The 9,194-nt window shown below is 44.2% G+C and overlaps 1 long non-coding RNA gene across 1 annotated transcript; it reads left to right on the forward strand.

The window, feature by feature from the left end:
• The first annotated feature begins 2,991 nt into the window (after positions 1-2,991).
• On the forward strand, positions 2,992-7,433 carry LOC147121961 (uncharacterized). The gene is made up of 3 exons (XR_015077654.1): positions 2,992-3,053; positions 3,256-3,329; positions 7,003-7,433. It is a non-coding gene; the product is annotated as an uncharacterized LOC147121961 (long non-coding RNA).
• Positions 7,434-9,194: the final 1,761 nt, after the last annotated feature.

Raw genomic sequence — 9,194 nt, forward strand, 5'->3', positions numbered from 1 at the left:
CTTCGACTCATCCGACGCTTCAACAAAAAACTTTTTCTCTTCCTTTCAAGATTCAAGATTCAAGATTCAAGATCACTTTATTGCCATATGTAACTAGTACAATGGAATGCTTACTCCCCACTCACTCCCACAATACAAGCATATAATATAAAAGCAAAAAAATAAAAATAAGTATAAATAAAAACAATAAGCAAATAAGCAAAAAGTATAGCAATAACAGTCCAAGTTGCAGGATATGATGAATAGTACAAAAAAGCCTCAATTACCACTGGAAATAATAGTAATGTAATATGATAAATATATGGTAATATGAATATAATATATATATTTACATAAACATATAACTATAATATATGGGGCAGTGCGATTAGCAGTTCAGTAGGTGCACTGCCTGTGGATAGAAACTGTTCTTAAACCTGCTGGTCCTGGTTCAGATGCTGCGGTACCGACGTCCGGACCACAGGAGGGAGAACAGTTTGTGCCCAGGGTGATTGGGGTCCTGGATGATGGAGCGGGCCTTGTTCCGGCACCTGGTCTGGAAGATCTCCTCGATGGACGGAAGTGCGCACCCGATGATCGCAAGCTTCATCAACTCTTGGACACCAACGCCCCTCCGGAACCTTCTTCCCCTTCACTTTCCTCTGACCCCCCCTTCTCCCAATCTCACCCCCTGCCGCATTTTCACTATCCCCTCTGACCTTCCACTCTCTGACCCCGAATGATCAGTCCTCAGCAAAGGCCTGAGCTTCATCCCCTTACGCCTCCACCTCAATGAATTTCGAGCTCGGCACGATGTTGAGCTCTTTTTCCGCCGCCTTCGGCTCCGTGCCCACTTCTTTGGCCAGGAGTCTTCCCCCCGCACGACTGACCCTTTCTCCCGCTTGCAGAATTCCCGTTCTACCTGGACCCCTCCCCCTGGCCTCTTATCCTCTCTAGATCTTTTCATCGCTAACTGCCGCCGTGACATCGGCCGTCTCCATTTCTCTGCTCCCCTCACTCACTCCAACCTACCTCCCTCTGAACTTGCAGCACTCCATTCTCTTAGATCCAACCCTGACATTGTCATTAAACCCGCTGACAAGGGTGGTGCTGTTGTTGTTTGGTGTACAGACCTCTACCTAGCGGAAGCTGAGCGCCAACTCTCCGGCACCTCCTCCTATCTCCACCTGGACCATGGCCCCACTACCGAACATCAAACCACCATTTCCAAGACGGTCACTGACCTCATCTCCTCTGGAGATCTTCCCCCCGCTGCCACCAACCTCATAGTTCCCCAAACCCGCACAGCCCGCTTCTACCTCCTTCCCAAAGGTCCACAAACAGGACTGCCCTGGTAGACCCATAGTTTCAGCCTGTTCTTGCCCCACAGAACTTATCTCTTCCTATCTCGAATCTATCTTTTCTCCCCTTGTCCAGTCTCTTCCCACCTACATCCGCAACTCTTCGGACGCCCTCCGCCACTTTAACAGTTTCCAGTTTCCTGGCCCCAACCGCTTCCTTTTCACCATGGACGTACAATCCCGCTACACCTCCATCCCCCACCAGGATGGCCTGAGGGCGCTCCGCTTCTTCCTTGAACAGAGGCCCGACCAGTCCCCATCCACCACCACCCTCCTCCACCTGGCTGAACTTGTTCTCACATTGAACAACTTCTCCTTTAACTCCACTCATTTCCTCCAAATCAAAGGTGTTGCTATGGGTACCCGCATGGGTCCTAGCTATGCCTACCTTTTTGTGGGCTATGTGGAACAATCTTTGTTCCAGTCCTACTCAGGTCCCCTCCCTCACCTCTTTTTCCGATACATTGATGACTGTATCGGTGCCATTTCCTGCTCTCGCCCCGAACTAGACAATTTCATTCACTTTGCCTCCAATTTCCACCCTTCCCTCACCTTCACATGGTCCATCTCTGACTCTTCCCTTCCCTTCCTCGACTTCTCCGTCTCCATCTCTGGGGATAGATTATCAACCAATATTCACTACAAGCCCACTGGCTCCCACAGCTACCTGGACTACACTTCCTCCCACCCCGCCTCCTGTAAGGACTCTATTCCATTCTCCCAGTTTCTCCGTCTCCGCGGTATCTGCTCCGACGATGCCACCTTCCACACCAGTGCTTCCGACATGTCTTCCTTTTTCTGCAATTGAGGATTCCCCTATACCGTGGTCAACACGGCCCTCGACCGTGTCCGTTCTATCTCCCGCACTTCTGCCCTCACCCCTGCCCCTCCCTCCCAGAACCACGATAGGGTTCCCCTTGTCCTCACCTTTCACCCCACCAGCCTCCACATTCAAAGGATCATCCTCCGCCATTTCCGCTACCTCCAAAGTGATCCCACCACCAAACACATCTTCCCCTCCCCTCCCCTTTCAGCATTCCGTAGGGACCGCTCCCTCCGAGACACCCTTATCAATCCAAACAGCCCTTCCCCTTCACCTTGAGGAAGTCTACATGATATAAGGGGTTAATTTCAAGTGCTTGCTGGGTAAAAGTTTTCAGACTTGACACTGGGCAAGTGTTGATGTGTAACTAGAGCTATTGCACGTACTCAGATTACAGCCAAGAACAGATGTCTGCCCACCTAATGAGAGTGTAGAAGTGAAATAAAGAGTTCCTTTGATGTAACCAGTGACCTGACAACTTGTGACCGTAAGCAAACCTAGCCTCCCAGATACATGATTAAGATTAAGGAGGACCTCCGGTTACACGATTCATATCCTGTTATATCTTAACCGTTGACTTATGTGTCCAGGATCCTTCTGTCAATATGTCATAAGACCTAATGATTAATCTAAAATGTATCCTGATTGAGGAACAAAGGAATGTCAATTAAACTTGTTTGTTACACTGTATAAATATGGAACGCTTACGCTGTATCATTGGAATAGTAGCCTCACCCCTTGAGTGGAGCTTGCTGATTCCCCTTGCAAGAGAAATAAAAGGCCTGTCCGTCTGACGAATCCAAGAGTGTATTGAGTCATTACCCAGAGCTAAGAAGTAAGGCACTTCTACAATTTGGAGGTCCCACCGAGATGGCTTGCTGTACCAATTGGTGAGTTAACAGACGCCGAGTACATTGCTCGGTTGGGAAAATCCCATCGGCCGAAGGTGGTGTTTTGCCACATTTTTGGGACTTTTCCTGCCAGAAGCATAGCTGCGCATAGTCTGTTTATTCCATTGGACAGTACTGCCATCGGGTAATTGACTCACAAGGTTCGGAGGTTAAACTGCCGTTGTGACTGCTTCCCTTTCAGAAACGGAACAGAGGACCAGCCATGAGGCGCTGACGCCCCGCGAACAGGATCGTGCAGAAAAGGACTGTATAAAGGTACCAGAGAGAGAAGGTTAAGTCAGGAATTTGATTAACTAAGGAGCTAGCGATTTACTGGAAATTGAACTAGCAAGGTTCCATAAAGGGAGTAGGGTAGAAGGAGAGAGTGTGGGTGAAGTTAGTTGGGACAAATTGAAGGCCCTTTTTGCTAAAAAATTTGGCTAAAGGGAGTAAGGTAGAGGGAAGAAGAGTGGGCGATTGTCTGAAACACAGTGTCAATGTTTAATGTTTATGAGAGTGAGTATTTAACTACTTGTTATTATCAATCAACTTTGTCCAGTAAGGCTGCATAGGTTGGGGATTTAGTAACACTTTGGTTGTTGTTTAACAAGTGTATTGTTCATTGTTTATTGTCATATGTATTAATGTTTAGTCATGTCTGATCTGTAGAGGCGTCCCACGCAGATCATAGAGTGTTACGGAATTGTTGTATGTTTTAACTAAAATATTTAAGCTGAAAAAAAACTGCAGAAGGGGTTGAAAAAGACCCAAGCCGGGGAAGTGAGTCCCACGGCGGAATGTATGGTTGAGAAAATAGTGATGTCTTTTACATGATCCACTAAGCTATTGTGGATTCAGTATTTTCCCCAGTTAGAAATACCTTCCACGAGGGTTGAGAACCCTCGAGTTTTAAAGCATAAGGATATGTCTTAATGTGTTGTAAATATTTTTAAAAAAAACCTTGTTGCAGTCAGTTGACTAAATTCAGTCGGGAAGTGCTGAGTTTCAGTCGCCTAGCCTCAGGCCGGTTATTAAGAGGGCAAATGCCCCACGTGAAGGCCGGGACCATAAAGTAGGCGCCGAAACTCTGAAGGCACTCGGAGTGACAAATGGTCAAGGACTTTGTGACACTGATTTGAAGTAAAGACCAAGAAGATTGGATGTGACTGTAATTTTGATACGTATGTATAGTTTATTAATCTGATCTGTAGGGGCGTACAACGCAGATCACGGATTGTCACGGGAGTTTAGATTGTTTTAAGTGAACCATTTAAGCTGCTACAATGGGTGCTAGCACCAGTAAGCCACCCGAGAAAGGCTCGCCAGCAGCCTTTATGTTAAAGAACTGGTCAATCATCCATTGATCACCCACCGAACTGGTCCAAATGGACTGTAAATAAGACTAGACCCTTTCCCTCAGATGGTTCATTTAACATAGAAAGAATTACTTGCCTCGAGGAATGTTTAACGGACAAGAGAAATAGAGAACAGCCAGATAAAAAGACTGCCTCTATGTTTGTTGAGTCAGAAGAAAAAAAAAGATTACCCCGAAGAAACACCTTTCTCCTCTATTATGGTAGGATAACAAGGTAATGATAGAAGGATGAATAGAGGGGAATATAGAGGAAGACGTGGTAGAGTAAGAGGGTATGGACGATCTGGTAATTGTTACAATTGCGGACAACCCGGACATTGGGCAAACCAATGCCCTGCGAAAAATCGTCAGACCAAAACCTCCAATAATGGACCTCCGTTAGAGAATAAAGGTCCTAATTTCACTGTCCATAACCCTTTTTCAGACCAGTCAGGAGGTTACCCTACAAACGGACAGGGATTTAGGAGAAATAGAGATCAGAATTACTGACTGACACCAGCAGCCCCAAGCGCCACAGACCACCAAATGCCCGTTGTTTCTTTAAATTCATGCAGCGAACCTGAAATTAAAATGCAAATAGCTGGGAGACCTATGTCATTTTAGTAGATACAGGAGCAACCTTTTCAGTGCTAGGGAAAGGATATTCTGAAGGAATGCCTATTAATGGGAAAAAGACCCCGATAGCTGGATTGGCTGGAATACTACAACGCTTGAATCAATCGACTCCCCTCACAGTAAAAGTAGAAGAATTTGAGGAAGAACACTCCTTTCTGTTATCAGGAGATGTCTCTATGAATTTATGTGGAAGAGACTTGCTGTGCAAAATGAATGCTACAATCATTTGCTCCCTATCAGGAGTAGTGGTAGAAATCCAAGTAGATAAGGCATATGAGTACCCAGTAACAGAAATAAAACACCCTGTTCTTTATGCATGGGAAATTGCCGACCCAAGTTTGAGTCCCAAACTTATCAGTCTGTTAGGAGCATGGGGGTTCATTACAAGCTCCATAAAACAATACCAGGAATCCCTGAAACTAGGGAAATGGCATCCAAAATTGCACTGCACGGCCTGCTATGACAAAACAGGACAAGATTATCAGCCATTTTTAAATTTAAAATACCTCCTAACTATTAGACTGCACAGCCCTATAAAGTTACAATTAATCCAGCTGCACCATTACCCAAAAGGTCACAGTATCCATTGTCAGAGAAAGCAGAAAAAGGAATTGAGCCAGTGATGGAATCATTGTTAAAACAGGGAGTTAACGCCAGATAGAATAAAGGTCGTTTGCAACATATCGTTGCCAAAAACTAAAAGAGAAATGAAGCATTTTCTAGGAATGACTGGCTATTGTAGACAATGGATATTGAATTATTCAGAAATAACCAGACATGAGCATGACAAATTTGGAAAATTCGCGGTTACCTGACTTCCTCGGGAACCCAGATTAAAAATGCACAAGAAGTGCAAAATCTTTTACTAGCTATTCAGAGACGTAAACAGATTGCAATTATTAAGTGCCAAGCGCACACGGGGCATTTGGACAAGGTTGCGCTTGGAAACGCTGCTGCAGATAGCGCTGCTAAGTCAGTAGCTATATCAAGTACTGAACGACAAGTTTCAGCCTTCCCTGTTAGGGAAAAGCCAGAGATACCGCAGCCCCCATCCTTAGATGATGTGCTGACCCATCAAGATAGGGCCAGTTCTGATGAAGTAAAGGAATGGGTTGTTATTCATTGTTTTAAAAACACTGACGGCTTATGGGTTCATCATGACGGTCGCATGGTGGCACCCAAATCATTACTATCACCAATTGCCCGATGTGTTAATAAATTCACCCATGCGGGCAAAGGGGGGATGGCGGACTATATCCTCAAGACCTGGTATGCACCGGGAATCTCAAAGCTGGCAAAACAAATATGTGAAAATTGTACTATCTGCCAAACCATGAATGCAGGGAAAATAAAGAAGGTACAGCCCGCATCCCACCCAAACCCCATGGGCCCTTTTGTACACTTGCAAATGGATTTTATTGAACTACCTGTGTGTATGAGCTTTAAATATGTATTAGTTATTGTTGATATGTTTTCAAGATGGATTGAAGCGTTTCCTTGTAGAAAGAGTGACGCCACTACTGTTGCTAAATGTTTATTGAAGGACATTGTACCTCGCTTTGGGATACCAGCAAAACTGTCAAGTGACAATGGGTCCCATTTTACGGGAACAGTGATTAAGGAACTATGCAAAGCCTTACAGATTAACCAGCACCTCCATTGCAGTTATCATCCACAGTCGGCTGAACTAGTGGAAAGATATAACGGGATGCTGAAAAACAAGCTTGCAAAACTGTGTAAAGAAACTGGACTTAAATGGGTTGATCTGTTACCCATAGCTTTAATGACAATGCGGTCTGCTACCAACAGAACTACAGGATTGTCGCCTCACGAGATCGTCATGGGAAGACCACAAAGATTGCCCTTTTCGGCACCTTTAACAGCTAAACAAATGGACATTCATAAAATGGAGGAAGATATGTTGAGTTATTACATTGTACTAACCAAATGCATTTCTAGTTTCCATCAACAGGTGAAGGAAGCCCAGGTCGATCCCGCTGAAGGAAAGTGCCATACTTTCGAGCCAGGAGATAACGTCTACATAAAAATCTTCAAGTGAAAGAATAGCCTTCAACCCAGATTTGAGGGACCCTTCCAAGTACTCCTGACCACAAACACCGCTGTGAAAGTAAAGGAGCGACCAACATGGATACATGCGTCCCATTGTAAGAAGGCATCAGTTGAAGACGATACACTGCCAAGATGAACTGGATTTGGACTTTAACAAGACTGTTCAACAATAATTGAAACTGCCATATGGATTTACCCAGATCCTCTGCAAGGCAAACCATGCATAAAAGAATGTGTACTTTTAACCAAAAATCTCTTTTATATTATATGTTATAATGAGACCATGAAAGTCCAGCTCCAGGACCACACTATGCAGGTACCCCCGTATCAACCCCTAAATCTTAGGGTAAGATAGTAGAAGAAGATAGTGGACAAAGGCTTGATAAGCTATGGGTCACATGCCCTGATACTGTATTACCAAGTGACAGAACTGCGAACGGAGGGGTTATCTGTAATGGTAATTCGAGAGGCAGACTGGCCCTGACAGCTAAGTCAATGTTTTGTGATAATCCTTTTACACAACCCCTCGTTTCAACATCAATTACTCAGAAAAGAAAAATTAATAGGACCGCTAAGAAACAAGGAGGGAGAGGTGGAAGACTGTTAAATAAGCATAACTATCATCATGTTAATACCTTTGTATACATGAGTTATTTGCACCAGATATGGAACAAATTTGAAGCCTATAATAACACCTATTTCATCTGTGGGCACAGAGCATACCCTTGGTTACCACAAAGTTGGACTGGGTCATGTTATTTGGGATATGAAGTGCCCTATATACATCATATTTCATCTTTGGATAGCCACCCTGGGACACGAGCAAAACGAGCCATTACAGAAACTGAAAGGTTCTTTGCTATAGCATTTCCCTGGTATGGAACAGGGAAGTTAGCAAGAGAATCTATAAACATGGCAGCAGTGTTGGAACAAATAGCCAATGATACTGCTGATGCTCTTAGTGATGTAAATGCAGAAATGGTGGCTTTGCGCACTGTTGCCTTACAAAACCGCATGGCTCTGGACTATTTGTTGGCAAAAGAAGGGGGCACATGTGCAATCATAAAAACCGAATGTTGCACCTATATCCCAGATAGCTCAGAGAATATCACCAACCTGGTAAACCACATAAAGGAGGCTGTAGAGAAACTACATCAACCTGAACCGTGGTCCATGTGGGATTAGATTTCAGGATGGGGAGGAGCACTAGGAAAGCAAATTTTGGAAGCCTTAATCGCAATTGTGATGATAATAATTTTAATTAGGTTATTGATTGGTTGTTTAAAAGTATTGTGTACAAAAGTCCTTTCCTTATTAACGTCAACTCCTCCAGTACCAATGATGTCTGATTATGAGGATATTAAGGGTGAGACCTTTGATGTAGAGTTTCTTAAACTTAGCGAAATAGATTGTCCTTAGAAAGGACAAAAGGGGGGAATGAGGAAATCTACATGATATAAGGGGTTAATTTCAAGTGCTTGCCGGGTAAAAGTTTTCAGACTTGACACTGGGCAAGTGTCGATGTGTAACTAGAGCTATTGCACGTACTCAGATTACAGCCAAGAACAGATGTCTGCCCACCTAATGAGAATGTAGAAGTGAAATAAAGAGTTCCTTTGATGTAACCAGTGACCTGACAACTTGTGACCGTAAGCAAACCTAGCCTCCCAGATACATGATTAAGATTAAGGAGGACCTCCGGTTACACGATTCATATCCTGTTATATCTTAACCGTTGACTTATGTGTCCAGGATCCTTCTGTCAATATGTCATAAGACCTAATGATTAATCTAAAATGTATCCTGATTGAGGAACAAAGGAATGTCAATTAAACTTGTTTGTTACACTGTATAAATATGGAACGCTTACGCTGTATCATTGGAATAGTAGCCTCACCCCTTGAGTGGAGCTTGCTGATTCCCCTTGCAAGAGAAATAAAAGGCCTGTCCGTCTGACGAATCCAAGAGTGTATTGAGTCATTACCCAGAGCTAAGAAGTAAGGCACTTCTACAACCTGGCACCTTCCCATGCAAGCGCAGGAGATGTAACACCTGCCTCTATACCTCCCCCCTTCCCACTG

Source organism: Somniosus microcephalus, chromosome 3, assembly GCF_052327205.1.
Source record: "Somniosus microcephalus isolate GS21.2 chromosome 3, FLI_Smic_1.0, whole genome shotgun sequence".
NCBI classification, from domain to species: domain Eukaryota; kingdom Metazoa; phylum Chordata; class Chondrichthyes; order Squaliformes; family Somniosidae; genus Somniosus; species Somniosus microcephalus.